At 51.5% G+C, this 23,626-nt stretch overlaps 1 protein-coding gene across 2 annotated transcripts in view; it reads left to right on the plus strand.

The window, feature by feature from the left end:
- Positions 1 to 23,626, plus strand: part of KCNN2 (potassium calcium-activated channel subfamily N member 2) — a 317,533-nt gene that overhangs the window by 62,210 nt on the left and 231,697 nt on the right. For both annotated transcript variants that reach the window (XM_051834540.2, XM_051834539.2), the window contains exons 3-4: positions 21,949 to 22,068; positions 23,039 to 23,151. The gene's annotated coding sequence lies outside the window, so the exon portion shown is untranslated. The remainder of the gene's footprint in view (positions 1 to 21,948; positions 22,069 to 23,038; positions 23,152 to 23,626) is intronic.

Consider the following 23,626-nt stretch of genomic DNA (forward strand, 5'->3'; position numbering starts at 1 on the left):
TGTGCTAACTGTGAAAACCCAGGATTACTTTCCAAGTTAAACTATCAGGTGGCTAATCAAGACAGCAATCCTAGTGTTCTGTTTTGGTGTTTTACTTAATATATTCTTTCATAAAATAAGGAAAAGAGAAAAAGACAAGAAATGGAACAATTCTGATCGGTTAGATGTGAGAGAGTAAATAAAATACAACTAGAAAGAGGGTTGGGGTATTTGGAAAGCGTCATCATTTACGACCCAAATGTGCCAGGCGTCCGTGTGCGGCACCCCCGTCTCAGATCGCCTCTGCGCTTCTCTTGCATGACGTTGAGCAGTTGTTTGAGAGGCATGGAAGGGGTAGGTGTTGGTTCCCCCCCAGATGCCACCATGGCCAGTGCTGAGCTGGGGCCAAAGCTTGGAACCAGGAAACCAAGAACTCAGTCCAGGACTCCCATGTGGGTGGCAGGAACCCGACTCCTTCAGCTGTCACCAGGGCATTCCAGTGTCTGCATCGGCAGGAAGCTGGCGTCAGGAGCAGGCCAGGACTGAAGCCGTGCACTATGGGCACAGGCGCCGCCATGGGGCCACGGGGCCACGGGGCCCAGTACCCACTCTGACAGTGTTTTGCATTCGGGCGGGAAAGATAATCAGTCTCCAGTGCGACTCTTTGATGTTTTTCCTTTTTGTTATCAATCATGTCCTTCCATCAAGGAAGAAAGTAAAACTAATAGAGGTGCAAATAAGTCAGTAAAATATTTTTGACATTTGCCCATCATTCAAATAAGAAACTGTCGGCTTCTTGGTGCTGCTTCCGGTTTCTGCAGAAGCCCAAATTCCCCCATATCTTGGACATGACAGAGGGCAGGAGACCACGTGACAGCTGCATAACTAGTTCCCATCTGGCGGCTGCCTTCCCCCGGTCTGATCTGTCGCATGTGGCGGTCAGTGCGACTGTCTGACGAAGTCGTGCACATCCCAGCTATGGAACCATGTTGCATTTCAGGAGACGCTCACTGCGGTCATGCTTGTTGAGAATGCCCAGTTTCTATGGAAGTATGAAAGTACTCAGAGCTGTTGAGAGACCATCAGACACTGTAGGTAAAGAATTCCGGACACAGTCTCTCTTTCCTCCCAGCTTTGTCTCTCTATTTCCCCTGCCAGGCCTAACCTGCAGCGCACTGTCTTCCACGCGAGTTCCGTTAGCCTTCGGTGGGGCTCCTCTTGGTTTGACGGCGCACGGTCCTGGTGTTCCTGAATGCTCTTGTGGACAGTTCTGAGACGACCGCGTCCACTTCCCAGCACTTCCTCTTCTAGGGTTTGGGCTGGTTGTGGAGTCGGTGCTGCATCGGCTCGGGCTCAGGAGGCTGCTGCATGGGACTGCATTCGGGGCAGAGTGTGGACTGATGTCTGAGCAGACCCATTTTCTCTGTTAAGACTAGAACTCCTTTTCTGTGCCCTTCTGTCTTCACAAAGTGTTGTCAAGGCTTCAGAGAGACCACGGGCACAGGCTGGCCCCTGGAGACTTGGCGTGCAGAGATGTCAGCCGAGCGCCTCTGCTTCTTCTGGAGAGACGCTGTCTGATGGCGACAGACCTGGGGAACTCTCTCAGTCACCCTGGCCTTGGAACACATTGGCTCCCGATGGAGCAGTTTAGAAGTAACAAGCATGGCTGGTGCCACAGCTCACTTGGCTAATCCTCCGCCTGCGGTGCCGGTACCCCGGGTTCTAGTCCCTGTTGGGGCGCCGGGTTCTAGTCCCGGCTGCTCCTTTTCCAGTCCAGCTCTCTGGTGTGGCCTGCGAAGGCAGTGGAGGATGGCCCAAGTGCTTGGGCCCTGCGCCTGCATAGGAGACCAGGAGGAAGCACCTGGCTCCTGGCTTTGGATCAATGTAGCGCACCGGCCATAGCAGCCATTTGGGGGGTGAACCAATGGAAAAAAGGAAGACCTTTCTCTCTCTCTCTCTAACTCTGCCTGTCAAAAAAAAAAAAAAAAAAAGGGAAAGAAAAAAAAAGAAAAGCAACAAGCATTTCTTATCTCCCAAGTGTGGAGGGTCTGACGTCTGAGCCTGGCTTTGCTGGGTGGTTCTGGATGGTTCTGGATCAGGTAGCGGCAGGGGCTGGAGGGTCTGTCTGTAAGCTCACGTGAGTGGCTGTTGGCCCGACTCTGTAGTTTACCATGCTGGCTTTTGGCTGAGAGCTTTGGTCCCTTCCCACATGTGCATCTCCTGAGCAGAGCACAGCTTGGGAACTTGCGTCCCCCAGAGACACACAAGAGGAGCAGGGAAGGAGAGGGTGCCGCCCATGGCGCGGTGTGGCCGGGGACCAGCCGCGCCCTCTCCGACTTGGCGCCAGCACTGTTGGAGCTCTCGTTTCTGGATGCCCACCGACTGTTTCACTGGGGCCCCCCCTTCTTTCCTCCCACGATGCTTTCAGGCCGAGGTTGTCATCAGTCTCCAGCCTGTGCTCACAGAGCAAGGAGGTCAAGACCCAGCTGCTTTCCCCGATCCTCTGCGTTCTTTCCTTGCCGTGGGAATCTGCTGTGTCTGCTCCAGGCAGGGTTGGGACTCTGGGCAGCAAGTGCCACGTGTTGTTCTCAGCCAGGCCGATCATCGCTCCCACAGTGGCCATGGCCTCCCGTGTTCTCGCAGGAGAACATTTGAAACCTTAACCGGAGGATAGTCAGGTCGTGGTTTTTAAAAGTTTCATCTTAATTAAACACATTTTTTAAAAAAAGCATTTAACATATTTTCACACCATGATAGCAACTGTGCAAAGTGATAGAAGGTCAGGTTTTTGTCATCAGGGAGTTCAAAACGTGTAGAGAGAGACAGCACAGGAAAGACTTCCATGCAGTGCACACATTGTAAAAGTGGCGTTATATGATGTCACATGACTATCCGTTTGTATTCCAGGATCTTGCAGGGATCTCTCACACAGCGCTAAGCACTGTAAGCAGAGACCAGTAGGGGCGGGATGTATTAACAGCGAGGGAATAACCATACATTCACGCGTGAGCGTGGGCCGCCCCACATGGAAAAATACCCGTTATGACTGGACCAGAGGATGCCCATGAACGAGAGGAAAAGAACGATACCTCCAAGCCTGGTTTGCAATGGAGAGACCTCTCGCTCATTCTCAGCGTCTTTCATGAGGCAGGGACTGGTATCTTAACTGGACGTACTAGTGGAGTGGGGGTCTTGTATGTGCAGATAAGACCGGTGCATGCTGGGAAGGTGAGTGTGTCAAGGTCACGAGATACGGTTGCATTGCAGGGTTACAAGAATTCCAGGTGCTTCAACTTTAGCTGCTTAGTTACACAGTATCACTCGTATCTCTAGAGATCTGTAGCTTTCATTCAAATTAAGTACATCGCAGACATCAGTACAGGAATCTCGAAGTCTTGCTGTGGTCCCCTTTTGCTCCCCTTGAAGGTTAGACTAATACACACTTCAGTACCTAACGGGGGAGGCTCTCATACATCGTGTCACTGTCATCACCCGAGCTGCTCCCCAGGGCCTCCCCAGGTGGGGCTCCCACAGGCCCCCTCAGAGCAGCACAGATGAGGTGGCCCCACTAGCTTTGCCTGCCGGAGAGCTTGAGAGCTTCGTCTCGGGCAGTGATTTCTCTTCTCTTCTCTTCTCTTCTCTTCTCTTCTCTTCTCTTCTCTTCTCTTCTCTTCTCTTCTCTTCTCTTCTCTTCTCTTCTCTTCTCTTCTCTTCTCTTCTCTTCTCTTCTTCTTTTGACAGGCAGAGTGGACAGTGAGAGAGAGAGACAGAGAGAAAGGTCTTCCTTTGCTGTTGGTTCACCCTCCAATGGCCGCCGCGGCTGGCGCTGCGGCTGGCCCACAGCGCTGATCCAATGGCAGGAGCCAGGTGCTTCTCCTGGTCTCCCATGGCGGGCAGTGATTTCTGCTGTTGACCGCTCCTGTTGCTCAGTATAACGCGCTTCCGATTCACTTGTATCCGTGGCTGGTTCGTTGTTATTCCTGAGCAGTAGTCCACTGTGTGAGTATCGCAGGTGGTCGGTTCTCTTCTTAGTGAAGCTTGGCCGTGTCCAGTTTAGATTCTGTGAACGCAGTTCCTGGGAGTGCTTCGCTGGCAGTCTCTGTGGACATGGGTCTCCTGTCCTCCTGGCTGGAGAGCTCCTTCTGCAGTCGCTTGGCCGAGCCCTTCCTCTAAGAGGCTGGCCGTTTGTGTGAGTGAGTGCTTCACTTCCCTGCCTTCGCTGGGTCTTGGGGGCCTTTACTTTGAGCTGTTCTGCTTGGAGGTTCTGACAGCCCTGTGTGGGTGCTGGCTTCCCTCTCTCCGATGGATGGAGACGCTGAGTGCTTCTTAATGTGTCTATTGGTTGTGAAGTCTTTCCAAATAATTGGCTCCTTTTTTGTTACGTTGTTTGTCTTTTCATTGCTGAGGGTTCCCTTACATGCTGGGTAGCTACTTTGTGTGTCGTTTCCCTGCTGGTAGCTTTCCTTAAACCAAGTTCTTTAATCTTGGTGAGGTCTGATTTATCGTTTTTCTTTTACAAGTATCATGTTGTGCTCTCTCTGAGAGAAATATTTTTTTTTCTTGACAGGTAGAGTGGACACTGAGAGAGAGAGACAGAGAGAAAGGTCTTCCTTTGCCGTTGGTTCACCCTGCAATGGCCGCTGCGGCCAGCGCACCGTGCTGATCCAAAGCCAGGAGCCAGGTGCTTCTCCTGGTCTCCCATGGGGTGCAGGGCCCAAGCACTTGGGCCATCCTCCACTGTACTCCTGGGCCACAGCAGAGAGCTGGACTGGAAGAGGAGCAACCGGGACAGAATCCAGCGTCCCAACCGGGACTAGAACCCCGGGGTGCCGGCGCCGCAGGCGGAGGATTAGCCTATTGAGCCGCGGCGCCGGCCTCTGAGAGAAATCTTTGCAGAACTTTAAGTTTGCAGTTATTTCTGAAGTCTAAGTTGCAAAGATACTCTTTTGTATTAAATTTGCTTCTAAATCTTTTTAGTTACAGGCTCTATGTTAAGGTGCATAATCTGCTTGAAATTAGTGTGTGTGTGTGTGTGTGTGTGATGTGGGTGTGTATTTCTTTAATGCAGATGTTCATGTTGTCCGTGACCCTTTGTTGGAAAGACATGCTTTTCCCACCAAGTTCCTTCGGCGTCATTGCTGAAAGGTGGCAGAGTCTTGGAAGCTGGCAGCGAGGCTCTGCTGCCGATTTCTCTGTTTTGCTCCATGAATCCAGCTGTTGACCTGCCTGTTGATCGTCTGCAACCCCAGCTTCATAGTGAGAGTGAAAAGCTGGTAGTGGAAAACCTCTGAACTTTATTCTCTTAAAGTGCTGCTGTTATCCCTGGTTCTTCCTGTTTCAAGTAGATTTCAGCGTCATGGCTTCAGTTTCCCCGACAATGTAGCATTGGAGTGGAGACTGCATTGACTCCTTAGATGGAGGGTTGTGTCCCAGCAGTCTGGCGCCTTCCAATCCATTAACTTTATGTGTTTCTTCATTTATGTTTACATTAATTTCTTTCATGAATTCTTTGTACTTTTCAGTATAGAGGATCTTAATGCTATGAAGCTTGTTCCTAAAAATTGTATGTGTTCTTGCACAACTGTCAGTAGAATCATTTTTCTAATTTCATTTTCAAACTGTTAGCTGCTATTATATAATGATATGTCTTATTTTTATATATTAACCTTAAATCTCTCATTCTTGCTACTTTCATTTATACTTGTCTAGTAGTTTGTAATCCCTATAGGATTTTCTTTATAAATAATCTTTGCGTTATCTGCAAGTAGTGATAGTCTTACTTACTTGTTTCTGATGCTTATCCCTTTTATTAGGTTTTCTTACTTTACTGCAGTGGTCACAACTTTTCGGTGTGATGTTGAGTACAAGCTTGGAGAGTGGATAGTATTGGCTTGTTCTGTCACTTAGGGGAAATGAATTAAAACACTACCTTTAAATATAATGCCAGCTGCAGGTTTCTCAAAGGTGCCTCCATCAGAACAAGGGGCATCCTTTCTATTCCTGGTTCGTTGAGAACATTTTATTTTTGATCCTGAAGGGATGCTGAATTTGGGAAAGTATTTTTTCCATATCTACTGAAGGAATCATAAGCTCTTTATCCATTATCAGCTGCAAAGAGTGAGTCATACTTACTTTTAAGTGTTGCATTAGCCTGGCATTTCTGGAATAAACCTGAATGGATCACGATATCTTGGAATTTTTATGCATGCCAATGCTAAGAACTTCTCTTCCTGAGTTCATGAGTGTTCATTGGCCTATGGTTTTCCTTCTGGAATATACTTGTCACTTTTAGTGTCAGGATTATGCTTGCTCATAAACTAAGTTTGGAAGTGTTCCCTCCGTCCCTGTTTTGAGAAAGTTTATGTAAGATTATTGTTGCTCCTTCCTTAAATATTTGAAAAATTATTCAGTAGAACTCTCTTGGCATGCAGTTCACTCTGTGGAAAAGTTTTAAACTCTGAATTCTAATTTTTGATATAAAATTATGCAGATTTTCTCCTTCATCTTTTGCCAATTTTAGTAGTTGTATTTTTAAAGAATCTATCAATTTTACATAAGTGTTGAATTTGTTGTATAAAATTGTTCATAATGTAATCTTTTGTAGCAGTCTTTTGTAGGGTCTTAGTTATAAGCCCTCTTTCATTACTGATATTGGTAATCTGTGTGGTCTGTCTCTTTTAAAAAATCGACAAGACTAGCTTGAGATTTACAAGTCTTGTAGATATTTTCAGAGAATCCACTTTTTTGGATTTTTGTACTTTTCCTGGTTTTCCCTAATTTCAGTATTTTTGTTTGTTTTTTTCTCCCTTTTATTTACAGTGAAATTGATTTTTTATTCTTTATGTAGATGGTAAATGTTAGAAAATCTAGCCAGTGACCGGCACCATGGCTCACTTGGCTAATCCTCTGCCTGTGGCGCCGGCACACCGGGCTCTAGTCCCTGTTGGGGCACCAGATTCTGTCCCGGTTGCTCCTCTTCTAGTCCAGCTCTCTGCTGTGGCCTGGGAGGGCAGTGGAGGATGGCCCAGGTCCTTGGGCGCTCACTCTCATGGGAGACCAGGAAGAAGCACCTGGCTCCTGGCTTTGGATCAGCACAGCGCGCCGGCCATAGCAGCCATTTGGGGGGTGAGCCAATGGAAGGAAGACCTTTCTCTCTGTCTCTCTCTCACTGTCTAACTCTGCCTGTCAAGAAAATGTAGCCAGTGATTTTAAGGATTAAGTTCTAGAAAAGGAGCCTGCTGGAGGGTGTACCCTGGACAGGGAGAGAGCTGGGGCTTGGACAGGGCTCTGGGGCTCAGTTCCACTTCTCTGGCTGGTTCTACTGCATTCTAGTGGCTGCTTCTACCGCATTCTGATGGCTGGTTCTACTGCATTCTGATGGCTGGTTCTACTGCATTCTGATGGCTGGTTCTGCATTCTAATGACTTTAATGTCTCCTTGTTTTTCCTAGGGATGGTCAAAAGCAGAGACCTCATGTTACCTGTTACAAAAGAATAAAGATGGTGTATTAAAAAAAAAATACCTCACTGATCAGTAATTGCTGTAAGTGGTTAGGACTAGAGCCTTGCTTTTCTTGGTGAGGGATTAAAAAATGATTCCATAATTAAAAACTCAAAAATGTTTTCAGATTGGCAGCAGTGTTAATAAATACTTGGAAGTCTTGAGCAAGTAAAGCAACTTAGCCAGGATCAAAATATCATAAAAAGGTGTATAGAAAAAAAGATGGAATTACAAGATACATTGATTGCAATTCCTATACTCATGAGCAAACTCTTCCCTGCTTCTTAATAACTGTTGGGAAGTTTGCCATGCCCGTAATCAGAACGCTAGGCTCATATGTAAGAATATATGTTGATGTTTTAAAGGCTGAGTCGTAATAACAAGCCAGGAATTCTCTTATTTTAGGATTAACTGAGACAAATGATGCGCAATGCTTCCCACTGCCCTGGCTCAGGGTAGGCCCCTTTGTCCTCACCAGGGTAACCATATTTCTGAGCTTTTGACTTTATCCCTAATGAAACTCCTTTTCTGTGTGATTTTATGATAGATGCACTATTCCCTCAGAATAAATTTATTGTTTTTGTAACATGTCTGTGCATGACTTAGCAGAAATGGCTTAACTTTCTGTTATACAACGGATATTTTTAATTATAAGGAACCATAAATCCACTCAGTTCCAGCAAGGTCATTTTCAGCGCTTTGATGAAATGCTGCAATATAAGCCTTAATTCCAGTTTGTGGAGGGCCTGGTGCCTGTTGGTGAGTAGAAGTTGTGATATTTTGTCGGGGGTTCACCAAGGTGGAAGGAAAGAGGAGGAAGCACGCAACAGTGGAAAGTCGAGCTCCTTCAAGGCCTGCTGCGCCTTGAACGTGCCTGGATGTGCCTGTCCTGGTCAAAGTTGCTTAGCATTTCTTGGCCTATTTTCTGTCCCTACCCCACTCCCCTTCCCAATTTTTTTTAAGTATAATTATCAAATCAAAGATTCTGTCCTGGTCTGTGAATACCACTAGAGGCTTAAGACAATCTTAAACGATAACAGTTGATTCAGTAGGGAAAAGAGACTTGCATTTTATCCATCAGCAGAGTTTGGATGATTGCTCAGAACTCCAGGAAGCTGACCAGAGGCAGTGGCAGTGCCCCTCTGGGTCTGGGCGGAGCGTCTGGTCTGCCCTTTTCCAATGCTTCTGTTCAGGGAACATTCTGGAATGTGACGATCAGGGAGGTGCTGGGAAGTTGTGACTTGCGAGTGGATGGAGTCCAAAAAGGAGGCCTAAGTTTCTAACTAGAGTGAGTGCCATCAGCTCCATGTTGTTCATTTGCATCTTGTGTGGTGTTGATTCGTCAGATCTTAGCAAAGGTGCACTTCCTACCTCCTTCCTTTAACTGCTGAACTGTGCAATGTCTGTAGGTTTATAAGCCGTTTCTTAGTGGAAGATTACCATGGGTTCTATGATCAATTATGGTAAATAAGTTCACATCTGCAGACATTTTTTTGCCAACAATCTGGTGTCATCAGATAGTTCTGGTAATTTGGGCACAGAGTGGCAACCCAGCAAATCCAGAGGTGAGATCGCTGGATTGTGCTCCATTCTATCTAGAAAGGCCTTTGCCATGCCAGCTCATCCGAGGTCAGGATAAGAAGACGAGGAAAGACAGTAAAAGTGAAGATGGAGAAGTGAGGTGCCGTTTTTAAGTCAACATGGGAGAGTGAGCTGATGTAAGAAACGTCTCTCCTGTCTCAGGCATTTCAGAAACTGGGTACAACACTGACAAACAGTTCACTAATCCACAGAGCTGGGGATGAAAGGAAAAGGAGGAGGGTCCCACCCAGAAAGAGCAGAGTGTCGTGAGGATGGGGACTGTGCCGGACAGGAAGTCCCAGGGTGTCCGTGGTGGTCTTCCCGCCCACGCTGTGACTTCACGTCCACTTCTCGGAAAGCAGCGGTGAGAGGGACCATGTATTTGGAAATCGTGAACCATAAAAATCGAGAAGAAACAAACTGTAAGCTGTGAGATTTTGACCTCCCCAATGGAGGTGGCAGGCTCAGCGGGGGTTAGAGAAGGCACAAGACAGCCCTTCATGCTGAGGGTTTCCATGGTCTCCATGGTGTCAGCTGCTACCGAGAGGGAGGCCACAGCTTCCCAGCCATTAGTAAGGCCAGTGTCACCTTAGTGGCAGGCTTGGTAGAATACAGAAGTCAAATCACAAGGCAGTCTCCGCACAGTATTGGTGAACAGATCCTGAATACAGTGTTGGTGCCTCCACCTAAGAAATGCTTACAGTGGGCCAGCACCATGGTGCACTAGGTTAATCCTCCGCCTGTGGTGCCAGCATCCTGTATGGGCGCCAGTTCTAGTCCCAGTTGCTCCTCTTCCAGTCCAGCTCTCTGCTGTAGCCTGGGAGTGCAGTGGAGGATGGCCCAAGTGTTTGGGCCCTGCACCTGCATGGGAGACCAGGAGGAGGCACCTGGCTCCTGGCTTCGGATCAGCACAGCTCTGGCCGTTGCAGCCATTTGGGGAGTGAACCAACAGAAGGAAGACCTTTCTGTATCTCTCTCTCTCTCTCACTGTCTATAATTCTTCCTGTCAAATAATTAAATAAATAAAATATTTAAAAAAAGTGCTTACAGTGAGCTGCGCCTCTGCCCTCGTGGAGGTTACCAGACACGGTGGCAGTGGAGTGAAGTTGCTGGTGGCGTCAGGTCGGAAAGTCCGCGTTACAGGAATCTGAGGGGTGAGTTGGCCCAGGGATTCTGCGTCTCCATTCGAAGGAGGAGGGCGGGGAACCCACACACATTGCCTGGGCGAGGCCAGGGCCCGGGAGGCTTCTATGGAGCTGCTGACCGCGGCCCAGCTGCAGACTGCGAGAGCCGGCTGTCTGGGAATGTGGGGAGAGGGTCCCTGCCTCTCGGGGCTGGACGCACGGCAGCCAGGTTCTTTGAGGCTGACGCACACAAGCCAGAGAGAGGGCTGTGGGTTGAGCAGCCACTTTGTCGCCGGCTCCTGGAGAGAAGCCCCTGTCCGCTTCCCCTCCAGGTGCCTTTTGGGGAAGTTGCTCTGACGGACACGGCCAGCTCTTGCTCCTGAGCTCGAGTACCCCGGCCGTCGTGTTTGATGAAAGGCACTGCCCAGTGTTTGCGTTACTGAGCCGCAGTCACGTCCTGGCCGCCGCCTGGAGGGCCCCTCACGCGTGCTGTCAGTGGCATGTTACACGCCACGTCTCATTTTACTCCTGCAGGTGACAGATCACACGGAGGTAGGACAGGTTCTGCCGGCTTAGCCCTGGGGCTGCTCCTTCTCCATGAGTGCGTGGACAGGGTCTTCAGCTTCTCACTTGCTCCTCCTCTCATTGTGGAGAGCTCCCTGTGGGCAGGGCAGTGCCGTCTCGCTGGTTTCTCTGAGGAAGGTTCCGTGGGCTGCTGCAGGCTCATCGGGGTGGCCCCTGTAGGATGTACGTAGGCTTTGGGAGGCCCACCAGCAAGCGTCGTCGCTGGGGCTCTGACGGAGCAGGCACTTGCGGCTGCTACATGTGGGCCTGCGTTAGCCTGGGGATAACCTGCACCTGGGGCAGAACACTCCTTACGTGTTTCCATCACAAGATGTGACGTGCAAAGGACGCGCATCAGTCCGTGTTCTTCCCTGCACAGGTGTGCATCTCTCACGATGCCTTCATCCAATGCCATACAGCCAAGCTGCAGGCTCCTCCGAGGCTGCTGCTGTGGGCGCTTCACTTTCAACTCTCTAAAAATTCATTTTGTGAATCTTGTATTCACATGGAAAATCTGTACATTCCTGTGGGGTACAGCGCAGCATTTTAGCACGCATGCGCAGCGCGAGCGAGTCACGCCAGGAAGTGAGTGAGCCTTCCGTATCCTTTATCACACGCCACAGTTCGCCAGGTGATTGTCGAGATTTTTCACTCACTCACTCTGTCCGTTGGATTAGAGTTGCTGTAATTAAAGGATGTAAAAACAGAGGAGGGGCTGGTGCTCTGGCGTGGTAGGTTAAGCCTCTGCCTGCAGGGCTGGCATCCCATATGGGTGCTGGTTCGAGTCCTGGCTGCTCCTCTTCTGATCCAGCTCTCTGCTATGGCCTGTGAAAGCAACAGAAGATGGCCCAGATGCTTGAGTCCCTGCACCCGCGTGGGAGACCCGGATGAAGCTCCTGGCTTCGGATCAACACAGCTCCAGCCGTTGCAGCCATCTGGGGAGTGAACCAGCAGATGGAAGACCTTTCTCTCTGTCTCTCCTTTTCATTGTTTGTAACTCTACCTCTCAAATAAATAATTTTTTTTAAAAAAAGAGGAAGATACAAATTTAGCAAATATGTCCCATGATGTATCTGGGATCCATACTAAAGCAAAACGTTGTTCATCTGAAATCTGGATTTAACTGGATGCCCTTTGACCTGGCAGGTGCCTCTGGGACCCTTCCCCTTCCTCCCCCAGGCCTGGCTGTGTGCCCTGAGTGTCTATGGTTTGGCTCAGAGCGTGGCCAGGTCATCAGGGACACAGCTGAGTGCTGAGACCCTCACACACTCCGTGCAGCCGCTGCCCAGGGGGAGCCCATGTGCTCAGCCAGATCACCAGCTGTGTGCCAACACAGCCACTTGATTCTTTTAGCAAGTGCTCTGCACACTCCTCTCGTAAAACTTGCCTGCTGGGGCCGGTGGTGTGGTGCAACCAGTTATGCCAGTGCTGTAGTGCTGGCATCCCACATGGCTGCCAGTTCCAGTCCTGGCTGCTCCGCTTCTGATCCAGCTCCCTGCTCGTGAGCCTGTGGAAGCAGCCCAAGTACTAGGGCGCCTGCCACCATGTGGGAGACCTGGATGGAGTTCCTGGCTCCTGGCTTCTGCTTGGCCGGGATTTGGCCGTTGTGGCCATTTGGGGAGTGAACCCGCAGATGCACACTCTCTCCCCCCCTCCCCCTCTCTCCCCCCTCCCCCTCTCTCCCCTCCCCCCCTCCCCCTCTCTCCGTCTCTCCCCCGATGCTCACAAAAGCTTCTAGATTGTATGTGCCTTTTTATTGCTGAGTTCTGTTTCTTCACTCGCTCTGAGTGAAGTCCTGTATCTGATGCAGACTTGGGAAATGTCACCTATGCAGTGGCTTGTCTTCTCCTTCTTGATGACATTCTTGGTAGCACATACGTTTTTGCTTTTGATGTACACTGAGTTATCTAGTTTTTTCTGGTTGCCACTTGTGCTTTGAATGTCTCTAGAAACCATCTGAATGTCGTTGAGAAACCATGGTCTGACCCGATCACGTGCCTTTTCCTCTAAGAGTTTCACACTTTTAGCTCTACTAGGTCTGTGTTGCGTTTTGGGTTAGCTTTGTGCCGAGAGTGAGGAGGGGACCTTACTTGATTGTCCTGGAGGTGTCTGGGCTCCTGCTTGGTTGGCCACGTTGTCGGAGTGCCAGCTTGCTTGTTGGCCGTCTGCAGGTTGTTCTCGCCGTTGCTGGCAGTGCGTACTGGAGTCTCCAGCTGGCGTCCTTCTCCTGCTTCGGCCTTCCGTGCTGTCAGTTTCGCTTATTTTCGCCTTGGCTGCCTCAGGTTGGACCTTCCCCCTGTGCAGGAGTGGACACAGGGGCGGCCAGAGCCCACATGTGCTCGGCCCACACCCCGGCCACGGCCTCCTCCCTCCAGTGGCAGCTGGGTGGGGACGACAGGGTTGCCTGCCAGAGCAGATCTGTATCATGTGGCCGGGAGTCAGGGGCCGGGGATGAGGGATGCAGCAGCCTGCCCGTGCTGGGTGAAACTGAAGCTTCAGAGGGGGTGGGTGGGGGGCGCCGTCCTGAAAGCATACGCCTTGGGTGGAGCTTCCCCGGGCACAGGAAGTGGGTGTGGCCGACCGGCTGGGTCACTGCGCAAATGCCATGGACTCCGCACCGAGAGTTTGTCCATTTTCTTGAATGAGTGTTTCTCTGTTTGCACAGTGAGGACGGTTTCCAGAGAAGGTGAATGACGCGTGATCGTTTTTTATAAAATTGTTGTGCTGAGTTACAGGCTGCCAAGTCCCTTCATTCCCAACATCCTGTTCCCCTCCTGATTTGAAGAGAAAATTCTGGAATACAATCACTGCTTTTGCTTGCTTCTGTTTCCTCCCCCGTTTTTGGTTTACTTTGATCATTTATATTTATAAGGAGGTTATTTCAGTGCACTAGTAACATGTCATTGAATTATAGAATTTACATTCAATAACAAAAATCTCAGACTGCAATGTTTTAAAAAATTTAGAAGATTTTATTTATTTATATGAGAAGCAGAATTACAGACAGAGAGAGGGGGAGACAGAGAGGTCTTCCATCCACTGGTTCACTCCCCAAATGAGGCAATAGACAGAGCTCAATTGATCTGAAGCCAGGAGCCAGGAGCTTCTTCCTGGTCTCCCACGCAGGTGCAGGGGCACAAGCACTGGGGCCATCTTCTGCTGCTTTCCCAGGCCACGGCAGAGAGCTGGATCAGAAGAGGAGCAGCCGGGAAACCAACAGGGGCCCACGTGGGCTGCCGGTGCTGCAGGTGGAGGCTTAGCCCACTTGCCGCAGCGCTGGCCCTGAGATTGTAACACTGAAGATCTCGGCACTTCGTGCAGGCCGACTGTCGCGTCCTCTGGAAGGCTGTTCACTGTGTTCTGCCCTCGTTATTCACACCTGAGTTAACACTGGTGCTGAGCAGCCGCCTCTCAGCGCGCACAGGGTGCTCAGTTGTGTAACTGTGCCGGTCAGCCCGTGGCCTTTCCCTCTGGTAGCTGTGGCCTCTGTGGTCCGGACAGAATTCAAGTCAGCAAGACAGAACCACTCACTGGTGGGAGGGTTTCCCCGATCATGCGAATCCAGCTGTGATCCGGCTGATTGTCCTCTGAGAAGGAGACGTTCCCACGTATTTGAGGAGCACACGTATGAGGACAGGCCCCTGCGTCCTTTTGATTCCACTCACTGCTGATTCCACACCATGCTGGGGACAGGACCCTAACCAAGGTCAGTGGTGTCATGGAGACCCTCTCCCTTCTCTTCTGAAAGTTCTAGAAGCTCAGCTTGTCACTGTGGGCTCCTGGCACTTTACGACGCTGTTTCAACCCCTAACCGTTTCTGAACCATCCTGGGGCTTCCTGTGGCACTCAGGTGTACCTAAGTGTCACACGTCGCATGTCAAGGAAGGTGGAGGCCATGTGCCCCTCCCCTACTCGCTTTCAGAGGGCTCTGAGTCTAGCCCTGGTTCTCGTTCTAGGCTAACAGGAAGGGAAGCCATAGAGCGAGCGAGGCAGGGCACGGCCCCCCCGCCAGCTGACAGACAGCAGGAAGAAGCCGGAGAGTGGGAGGGCAAATCAGCGGGAGGGTTCCTCTGTCTTTTCCCTTCTCGTTCGGCCACTGCTGCATCTGCTCGAATGCTGTCCATCATTGTGGACGGGTGAGACTGACGCCAATCTAATGGATGTGTAACAGAGGATGAAGGATTTGCACCTCAACTTGAGGTTCCTTTTTTGAAAAAAAGAAAATTGAGAGTGTTTGCAAATAGGCTCCAAGGGGCCTGCACTGTGGCGTAGCAGGTGAGGCCTCCTCGTACTGTGCTGGCATCCCATATGGGCGCCGGTTCTAGTCCCAGCTGCTCTTCTTCCGATCCAGCTTCCTGCTATGGCCTGGGAAAGCAGAAGAGGACGGCCCAAGTGCTTGGGCCCTTGAACCTGCTTGGGAGACCTGGAAGAAGCTCCTGGCTTCAGATCGGCTCAGCTCCAGCTGTTGTGGCCGATTGGGGAGTGAACCAGCAGATGGAAGATCTCTCTCTCTCCCTCTCTGATTATAACTCTTCCTCTCAAATAAATAAATAAGATTAAAAATAGCAGCAGTGTGAATTGAAAACAATGAGGCTTGTTCACCATAGGTGGTGTAGGGGAGCAAAACAGTGGGGTTGTGACAATGCCAGTGACATCACAGCAGAGGCCCTGGTCACACCACCACCATCCCGGAGACCTCAAGAAAGGCCCCTGGGAGCAACTTAAATACAGTGCAATGAATAAGTACGTTTCCACTGAGGTTTAGAAAGAACAGCCTCTATTTTGCTTATAAGTATTCTTCCTCCACATTGTATACTGGATTTGGAACATCCAAATCCTGATTGCTCTCGACAGCATGTTTAAAACCATAAGTAACAATCCTCGTAGTCTTTAAAACTCACCTAAGTCCCTCCCTTTCAAGTACGTATATCTGCTTCCCGCTATGATTAGGAGAGAGTGTGAAAAGCACAGATTTATTCTGCTAGTTTTTAAAAGTAGGAGAGTTCTTACGACACATAGTACTGCACCATAATTTCACGATGTATCTGCTTTATTTTTGCATTCGAGGTTAACTTTCAAGAGTGAAGTTTTATAAAAACCAGTGGAGTCTCCTAAGTGTGAGTTAGCCAGCGTCTGCTTCTTCGGTCGTGGTCTTCTCGTCCACTTGTTTTTGTCTTCAGTTTATAGAGTAAAACAACCTTGAAGGGCCCCTGCATCCAGTCTGAAGGAGGAGTGTTCTGAGCATGTTTTGCCACGAAGCCGTTTCTGCGCCATCAGCCGCAGGCTCCAAGCACCGGAGATGCCGGGTGCAAAGCCTCGGCCGCGCCTTCTTCCTCTGGGGTTAGCGCTGGCTCCTGGCCACACCCCCTCTGAGTGTCCTGGGCTCAGATGCTGCCCTGGAAGGCATGCATTCCCACAGTGAGCCGGCCTCCCCCAGGGTCTGCAGCCGGCCCCTGTCTCCCTCCCTGCCCATAATTTGTCAGTGCCCAATCCCAGCCTTGCTTCTCCCGCCTTAGTGTTTCTCGGACACGCCCTTTCTCCTCTGCAGACCCTGTGCTCACTCTGGGGAGGGGTCTCCTCCCTCCTGCCTCCTTTCATGGTCCACAGGGCCACAGCTGCCCTCCACAGGACTCCCTGGTCCTGGCTCTCACGGGGCTGACGTCCGGGACTTGCCTCCCTCTCAGATTCCCACAGGCCCGGCCCCTCTGCTCTGGCTCCTCCTGATTCCAGCCCCACCCCTCCACCCCCGCGCCATGTTTCTCACCCGCAGAATCCCTGCGCTCAGCCCACTCAGATGCATGGGACCCTGCGTTCGCCACACTGGTCTTGTCACTCAGTGGTCCTGCGGGCGTCTGTGATGGCCCTGAGTCTGCAGCCATGCTGGGTGGCCGGGGGTGGGGGAGGGGACTGGCCGCTGCCCTCAGGCCCAGGCTGTCCTTGGGCCATGGTGGGGTCTCTCCTGGAAGGTGTCCTCTGGTCCTGGGGACAGCGCTGCCCTGCCGGTGTGTGCGGCCAGGTCTGCACCAGCTCCTGAGCCTGTCGCCAGGGCGACATGGGGTGCTTTTGCAAAGCAGTGCCCGGCTCGCTCCAGCCAGTGAAGGAAGGACTGGTGATGGGAATTCCAGCTAGCGCTTGCAGGCCTGTCATGAGCCTAGGCTTCCCCTTGTGTGTGGTTTCTAAGCCTTGACACTTGAACCCTGCTGTGCCCCCGCCTCGGGAGGTGCCTGTCACCGGCTCCGTGTCTCCTGGCTTTGTCCTTGGGAGCTCATCAGCTCTCCCCACACCTCATCTCGCCCTACCTCCTTCTGGTCCCTTCCAGTTGTGCTTTGATTTTTGAAGACTGGCTTCTGCTCTGACCGCGCCGCTGAGACCGCCGGCTCCTGAGCCACCCGGCCTGTCTCCATCCTCCCTGTCCTCTTCCTGCACCTGGGCCCGTGTCAGTCCCTCCTCCATTGCGAGTCCCTGCCCCCAGGTGGCAACCTCCTTGGCTTCCTGTTCTCTCTCCCTCACTGCCTCCCCGTCCTCTGCCTGCTCCGTATTTGTCACCGGTCCCTTTCCTTCCTGCTCTTCCCTTCCTCTCTGAAGTGTTGCCACGAGTTGTAGACCTTTGAAAACAAGATAAATCCTTAAACTCTTTGCCCCGGGAGTTCAACTCAAAAGTGGGTCCGCACGTTCAGGGGATGAGGATGGGACCCGTACATCCTTAAGCCAAGGAGCCAGCAGGAAGTTCCAAGATTCCCGACACACCTTCCTGTGGAATGGGGTGTGCTTAGAGCCATCATTGTAGGGAGATACTGTGTTTGTTGAGTCAGGCTTAGAAACTTTGTATCCAAGATTTCAAAGTAACTAACTGCTTTTTAAGAAAAATATTAATTTTAAAATTTATCTAGAAAGCCAGAGTCACATAGAGGGAGAGACAGAGAGATCTTCCATCCATTGGTTCACTCCCCAGATGGCCTAAGTGGCCAGGGCTGGGCCAGGCCAAGGACAGGAGCTTCATCTGGGTCTCCCATGTGGGTGCAGGGGCCCAAGCACTTGAGACATCCTCTGCTGCTTTCCCAGGCACAGTAACAGGGCGCTGGATTGGAAGTGGAACGGCCGGGACACAAACTGATGCCCACATGGGATGCTGGTGTCACAGACCGTGGCTTTACCTGCTGTATCCCCGTGTTGGCCCCAACCCAGCTTACTTCTAAAATCTCTGTCCAGTCATCTGTCCCCAGACACGACCAGACTTCCCTGTGAATCCCAGCTGCTTACTGCTGAGCCCCACGGTGCCACACACATCTGGCCGTGGGTGGGCCCATTTTCCCATCTCGCCACGTTCAGTCTGGGTTATTGACAGGTGTCGCACCTGCTGGTCCGCCTACTCACATGTCTGTTTCCCTTCCCTGCTTCTGCTGTCGTTCACAGGCAAGAGCAGCAAAGGGGCTGTGCTGTGATGCTCGTGGGCCCAGGGGGGCCACACAGGGGGCGCCCTCCCTCCTTTCTGCAGACCCTGGGATCCGTGCTCGGCGTGTTCAGTCCCAACTTTGCATTTTGTGGGTTCAGTCAGAGATTCTGTTGTCCAAAATGCCCCCCCCCCACCACCACCACACCAGTGCTGAATTGCATTGCCGTCTCCAGTTCTGAGGCACAGGAGGCTGCGCGTGCCTCTGTGGGCAGCTCCAGGGCGGCGCTGGCTTGTGCAGAGAGAGAGGCCCAGGAGGTCCAGTGCTTGTTAAAGAAGGCGTCTGTTAACAGGAGCTCCCATGGGTGACCAGAGGCCGGCAAGGACCTAACCCTGTGCGTTTCCCCAGTGCCTCAGTGTTTCCTTAGTTCAGTGTTGCTGGTGACTTGATAGAACCAACTGTACATGAAGACTGTCAGATTAGTCTTTTTTTTTTTTTTTTTAAAAGTTTGTTTATTTGAAAGGCAGAGTTAGAGAGAATCAGAGAGAGAGAGAGAGATATCTTTCATCTACTGGTTCACTCCCCAAATGGCTGCAATGGCCAGAGCTGGGTCAGTCCAAAGCCAGGAGCCAAGATCCTCTTCCAGGTTTCCCACGCAGGTGCAGGGGCCCAAGGACGTGGACCATCTTCCACTGCTTTCCCAGGCCATAGCAGAGAGCTGGATCAGAAGTGAAGCAGCCGGGACTTGAACGGGTGCCCATATGGGATGCTGGCACTGTAGGTGGCAGCTTTACCTGCTATGCCACAGCACTGGCCCCCAAACTATTTTTTATAGCTCGCTGGCCTTTACGTCAGCAATAGTCAAGGTGCCATGCTTTTCCTCATGTACACACACTGTTACTACTGTATCTGATTTTGAGTGGATTTTCCTACTCATATAACAAAATAGATCTAGACATGCTACAGTGATTTTAAATGTGAAGCCCAGAGAAGCATCCCAGGACCCAGGAGCCAAATCGCGCACATTGGTCATGGTGAGAAGCAGCTTCAGTTACCTGTGGTCAACCTCAGTTGGAAAATTCTAGAAAAAATTCCCATGTTTACAAGCGTGCCCTTCTGAGCAGCGTGAGGCAGCCTCTCACCATCCTGCTCCATGCTGCCCAGAAGCGGATGATCCCTGGGCTCAGTGCGTCCGTGCTGTTCACGCTCCCCCATTAGTCCCTTGGTGGCCGCCTCAGTTACCCCGGAACTGTCGTGGTGACGCAGTGTTGTGTTGGGCGTGCCCTTGTCTTACTTAACGGTTGCCCCAGCATGTGAGAGCCGTGGTGCTGGTAACTTGGCCAAGCCAAAGACCAGCCGCCAGGTGCTTCCTGTAGGCGAAGGGTGGCAGCTTTGTAGCTTGTTCCATAACTCTCAGCACGGCGTAGTCACGTAATTGTTCATTTTCGCTATGGTTCCTCAAGTTGTTTATCTCTTACTGCGCCTGTGGTGCAAGGTAAACTTTATCTTAGGTGTATGTTTATAAAAAAGCAGCCTTCACAGAGTGTGTCTGGGTTCAGCCATCCCCTGGGGGCTTGGGAGCGGGTGCCCTGTGAGTACCTGTGGCCGGCGCCCAGTGATGAGAATCTCCAGGATGCCTGCCCCCCAGGAGCTGCAGCAAGGTCTCCCCTCGTGGCCCCCCGGCTTCGGGTTCCATTCGCTCTCTCTGGAGCACCAGGGAGGTCCCGGGTGTTACAGAGCTGGCATGTGGCGAGGTGACTGACGGCGAGTGTTGTCTTCTCATAGGTGGGAGAAAATCCCATGAACCGTGTTTATTTGGGAGATGCACAGACAGACAGCGGTTATCTGCTGATTCACTCTCCAGACACCCCAGTTGGCTAGGGATGAGCTAGAGCTAGTGTCCTGGGCTGGGAATGCAGTCCAGGTGTCCTGTGTGGTTGACAGGGACCCACTGCACGTTAGCAACAAGCAGGGGCCAGGAGAGACCCAGGTGCGATGGTGTGGGCAGGGGGCGTCTCAGCACGGAGCTGAGTACCTCTCCTACAGAGGTTTTGAAGTCGGTTGTACTTGGAGTGATAACCCTGTCGGTTAAATTGCTGGTGAAGAAACATGGCAGCGAAACTATTAAAAGTAACTTTTGGTGAGTTATTTTCATTTAAATGTTAATCTTCTTTTATTGAAAATATATCTTGGACAGTTACTTGGTCATAAAAAGGAATGAAGTACCAATACTGTGCTAAAACACTGCTAAACCTTGAAGACTCTGTGTTAAGTGAGGAAAATTAGTTACAAAAGACCTCTTGGGACATAAGCACTTTTATGTGAGATGCCCATAATTGGTACATTTATCAAGACAGGAAGAAAGGTAGTGATCGCCTGGGGCTGCAGGGCTGGGGAGGAAATCGGTGGTGGTGCTGGCGGGGCCGGCGTTTTCTTTTGGGGGGAATGAAGGTGCTCTCAGGTGAATTGTGAGTGAACGACCTTTGGAATATACTGAAGAATAGTTTGTATCTATCTCTATATATAATGAAGATGTCTTTATCTGAAGGAGAGAGAGAGGCAGAGAGATCTTCCATCTACTGGTTCCCTCCCCAAAAGGCTGCAGAAACCAGGGCTGGGCCAGACTGAAGCCAGGAGCCGAACTCCACCTGGTCTCTCACACGGGTGCAGCAGCTGCCCAAGCACTTGGGCCATCCTCTGCTGCTTTCCCAGGTGCATTAGCAGGGAGCTGGATAGGACGTAGAGCAGCCGGGACTCATGGGATGTTGGCATTGCAGATAGCAGCTTAACCCATGTCCGTTAATTATATATTTTAAATGGGTGAGTTGTATTGGATGTGAATGTCCCAGTACAGGTGTTATAAAATGCTCTTAATTTAAAACAGGAAATATGAATCACAGTGTATCCACACCCACCTGAATTTCACGTATACAGACTGTGACCAGAGCTGCCATGGCCGTGGGAACTCAGGCCAGCTGCCCTTTGGAGCCTCTACAAAACCACCTTGGCAGTGGAATTCAGAAACCAAAATGACTGGAGGGACATCTGAGCGGGGACACTGGGTAGCATGGAATACGCGCTCACCTTCAGTAGGAAGACCCAGTGGCTGTCATGGTCACGTGGCCACCGAGCCTGTGGAGTGCGGCCAGCCCTCGAGTCCTCACCCAGCTCAACGGCAGCCCCTCACCTGCAGAGCTTGTCTGCTTTGGGTGATAGATGATGCTTCGGCTGCTCGGACAGTGCAAATGCAGCGAGTCCCATGCGACACGGGGGAGGACTGGTGACCGCGGCTGGGAGTGACGGGCCAGCCCTCACCCTGGGTGCTGGGGGCAGGAAGGAGAGAAGAAGCGGGCTTCTCGGGGGTCCAGGAGCGACGGGCCCTGCAGCTCTCCAGGCCCGGCCCCACCGCCAGTGGCGTGCAGGCGTCGCTGCTGCTGTGGCCCTTCCCCACGCGATGTCGGGGAGGTGGCACCAGGCTCCTTGGAGACTCTGAACGACTCCTTTCTCTTTGCACAATGCGTCTTGCGTGGTTTTTCTGTGCGGAAATGACAGAAGTTTAAAATCTTCCCGCAGCCCCCACCTGCCTCCTAGAATCCCTCCCGTCGGCCCGTCCCCCCGTTTCTGTTGCCCTTAGCCGTCCGGTCCTCCAAGGAAGAGGCCCTGCGAGTGTCTGTTTGGTTTGTTTCTGTGATTTATAATTCACGTTGCTGGGACACCTTTCCTTTAACCTCACCTTTGATGGGTAGCTCGGCGGCCGAGAGGAGAATTCTGGGTACCGCATGCTGAGAGCGTGTCTTCCTCTCTTCCAGCTCCCTGCTGCTGAGGGTCCCCCGTCCTGTGTGTGACCTGTGCCGCGGCTGCCGCCCTGGCCGCTCTGCAGGCTGCCGGCTCTGTCTCCAGCGTCCAGGGAGCTCCCGCCTCGTGTCCAGGTATGGGCTTCTCTGGGAGCCGTTTTTCTTCCTTGCGGTGACGTCTGTTGTTATCTATATTCAGGTGTTGGCGTTCTAGGCTAATCTTCTAATTTTGTTTTGTTTTTCCCATTTTTTCTAACTTTGGGGGTTGGTTCTGTCCTATAAAGATTGGCCTTTTCTCCCAACACTTCCTCAGATCCATTTCTTCACTCCATGTTCTTTTACTTCCTGCGTTATGGGGAAGCCTGGTGGGTGGAAACCTGGCTGTTAGCTTGCCACATGCATTAATCGGGGCATCCTTGGCGTCTTCTCTGTGTTCCTTGGAATTTTGTTACGACCACATTCTCCCTGTGGTCCGCTTGTCTTGGTGTCTCCATCTCATGCCAGGTGCGTTGTTTCAGTGTCTTTGGGTCCTCAGTGTTGGTCCTGGCTTAGGGGCGAGGCCTTCAGCAGCCCTGGGAGCTGCCGCAGGCAGAGCTGCAGGGCTGTGCGTGGGTGGAGCAGGTCCTCCCTGGACCCCAGAGTCAGGGCTGCTTCCTGAGTCTGTGAGTTCCCAGCACACAGAAGACTGGCAGCCTTCAAGCAGCCAGCTGGGCATGGAGGAGGGGGCTCTCACACGGAGACCCGCACTTGGGCGCCCGTGTGGCCTGCCAGCCCCTGCCTGCACCTGTGCCCGATTCACACCCAGCCCAGAGTCCCTCGGGCACCGCGTTGCCAGAGCTCCTGACGGAGGCTTCTGGGCAGACCTCACCCTCTGCTGAGGCCTGCCTCCCTCTCCTCTGCCTGCCCCGTCTGCTTTGTGCAGTGTGGGCCAGCTTGCTTCTATCACTCTCAGTTTCCAGGATTTGTCTTTCTGATTTCCATCGCCAGTTACCTCTTCACCATCTGCCTTCTGGTTCCCATGTCTGCTGCCACTTCTCTTATGCTCCCTCCCCTCTGCTGTGCTCTTCGGTTTTAGAGTTTGTACTTTTCGCTTGTTTTTCTCCAGTTGTACCTTGGGAGACAGCGAGGGGCGGCGTTCCGTCTACTTACGCAGAAGCTCACGGCTGCGGCCCCCTTCATGGCAGCTCTCACTCCTTCCACGGTAGAGAGAAGATAAAGGTACGACTAGCTACAGCAGCACAGCACTGACCTGTACTGTACGATGGGACTCAAGTTCAAATCCTTCTTCTCTCAGTTCATAGTTTCTGCAGTGGCTGAGCGGGTTTCAAAGCTTAAGGTTTATTTTTTATGCATATATTTTTAAAAATATTCATTTGAGAGGAGGAGAGAGAGAGAGGAAGAGAGAGAGGGAGGAGGTACTCAAGGGAGAACTCCTGTTTGCTGGTTCACCCCGTAAATGCCCACAGGGGTGGGGAGGCTGAAGCTGAGGGCGGGGCAGGAACTCCACGCAGGTCTCCCATGTCTGCAGCGGGAGGCAGCTTAGTTCAGCCATTAGTGGGAGCCTAGGGTGAGGAGCCAGAGCCAAGAATGGGGCCCAGGAGCTCCAGTTACACTTCTTTTTTTTTTTTTTTTTTTTTTTTTTTTTTTTTTGACAGGCAGAGTGGACAGTGAGAGAGAGAGAGAAATACAGAGA

This window comes from Oryctolagus cuniculus, chromosome 6, assembly GCF_964237555.1.
Source record: "Oryctolagus cuniculus chromosome 6, mOryCun1.1, whole genome shotgun sequence".
Taxonomy (NCBI): Eukaryota; Metazoa; Chordata; class Mammalia; order Lagomorpha; family Leporidae; genus Oryctolagus; species Oryctolagus cuniculus.